We start from the raw sequence: 2,566 nt of genomic DNA, 5'->3' as shown, positions 1-2,566 counted from the left end.
ATACATATATTGTTGATTCTTACTCTCAAGAATCTCTACAACTTTGGAGAATAGGCTGGAGTGTCGCAATACATATCTGACACTACAAGCTATGCATGTTTTTAAATATAAACTTAATCTAAACAAACGTTGATATAGTAACAAATTCGTTAGAGTGGTGATGACTAGCTGCCCTCCCTCTAGTCTTTCCCTCGTGTAGCTTTGCGCAAAATTCATAACAAACCGAATCATCGTTACGAATTAGTGGCTGTAGAAACGAGCTTTATTGTACAGAAATGAAAAATATAAAGAAAAGGTTCCATCGTCACAATAGCTTTGATCTTGTAGCTCACATTCTATACAATTTTGTTATGAAGTATATAAATTCATTATTAGGTTCCATCGTCACAACAGCTTTGATCTTGTAGCTCACATTGTATATAATTTTGTTATGAAGTATATAAGTTCATTATTAGGTTCCGTCGTCACAATAGCTTTGATCTTGTAGCTCACATTGTACACAATTTTAGTATGAAGTATATAAGTTCTTTATTAGGTTCCGTCGTCACAATAGCTTTGATCTTGTAGCTCACATTGTATATAATTTTGTTATGAAGTATATAAGTTCATTACTAGGTTCCGTCGTCACAATAGCTTTGATCTTGTAGCTCACATTGTACACAATTTTAGTATGAAGTATATAAGTTCTTTATTAGGTTCCGTCGTCACAATAGCTTTGATCTTGTAGCTCACATTGTACACAATGTTTGGATTCACAGATCACATTTCGAAATGAATTAAAGCTCGTAAAAACTAGGTTTTAGTTATAAAGATGACTTGGAAAAAATAAACATATATACCAAGTAAGATAGAAGATATACTTCAGAAACAAAATACTTTATATTATATAACCGTTTATCCTAGTGTACTAAAACATATTTCGTACCACCCTCGTTGAATCACGTTTAGCTTACACAATAACTCCAGAGTACTATTTAACTGTCACTAATGGTTATTTAGGCTCCATAGTTTATTTCCAAACCGACAGCGATATTTTTGTTAACGATACTTTTGTTGATAAATCATCAGTATCATTGTTTGTGTTGTTCTTTCGTGGTATCCATAATGTTAGGCCAAAATTCCCACTTTCCAAGGCAAAACTTAGAGTTTATTTTAATTGTTTTGGTGTGAATTTGGGACTTAAGGGACATTTATAATTTTCTTAAGGTATTTTTTCCAAACCACTGCAGTAGAAACTTTAAACACATAAAAATGAATAAATTCACAGACATGACTTCATTTTCTTCTTTTTCTATTTACAATTGGCCCGGCATATCCAGGTGGTTAGGGCGCTCGACCCACAATCCAACTAAACATGTTCGCCCTTTCAGCCTTGGAGTCGTTATAATCTGACGGTCAATCCACTATTCGTTGGCATAATAGTAGCCCAAGAGTTGGCGGTGTTTGGTGATGACTAGCTGCATTTCCTCTAGTCTTTCACTGCTAAATTAGGGACGGCTAGCGCAGATAGTCCTCATGTAGCTTTGCGCGAAATTCAAAAACAAACAAACAAATTTATGATAAAAAGTTTGTAACGACAAATGGCGCCCTTCGTAATTAGAGCATCAGTATATTCACAATAATATTCCAACATTAATCAGTGTGAACTTATTTTTTTCTATTTACAGTTACATACTTCCTACGCATTAAAAGGGTGATATGGTTATTCATTTTATGTGTGCTGATGATCAAGATGAAGATTCACTGGAAAAAATCGCTTGAAACAAAACCTGCAGAGTTGAGTAAGCTTTATTAAAATAATTTTTAATATCGCTATGGAAAGATATATGTCAAAAACACATTTTGATGTTATTTGTCTTTTTTTTTTTTAGGTACTGGGATGTCAGTGACGAAAATTGATCGATTTTGAGAAGGATATGCAACAGCCCTTTCCAGTTCATAATAATTATGCACTCAGTTCACAAAGGTGTTTTCAGATCAAGGATTTAGAAGTAATAAGATGAGTCGCTCCTGTACTTAATGGCATTGGAAAACAAAGAATGTGGATCAATTTTGAAACCTAATACCATCCAGAACAAGACCTGCAACAAGTCGTATTTTTCGCTGTGATGAACAAAGAATGGGGTTTTGCAACAGTTGAGAACCTTATGAACACAAATATCAGTGTCAAAAACCGTTCACATGTCCAAGGTAATAGTGCAGGACACAACTAAGAAGAATTTCCGTCTAATCAAATGGCCAAACACAGCACCTGTAGATTTCTGTGCGATCGGACTGTTGAAAACATTTGTAGGGAAATCGTCATCTTCTTATACAAGATGGATCACGGAAAGCTGAATAGAGGTGGGAAATGCTCTGAACATGAAAGCCTTACGATGGAGCCTTTTGCAGTGTAAGCTAATATGCAGGACAATTGCCTAGATGCACGGTTGTCAGATAGAGCATGACCGTACGTGGCAGTGACGATTGTAACAACGTGGTGAGGTTACACAGTCGCTTCAATATAACGTACTCAATTTCTGGATAGCGAAAAAACATCAAATAGATATTTAAACAAAACATGTAA

Source organism: Limulus polyphemus, unplaced genomic scaffold (assembly GCF_000517525.1).
Source record: "Limulus polyphemus unplaced genomic scaffold, Limulus_polyphemus-2.1.2 Scaffold2242, whole genome shotgun sequence".
Classification (NCBI taxonomy): domain Eukaryota; kingdom Metazoa; phylum Arthropoda; class Merostomata; order Xiphosura; family Limulidae; genus Limulus; species Limulus polyphemus.
Note: the sequence above shows the minus strand (reverse complement) of the source record.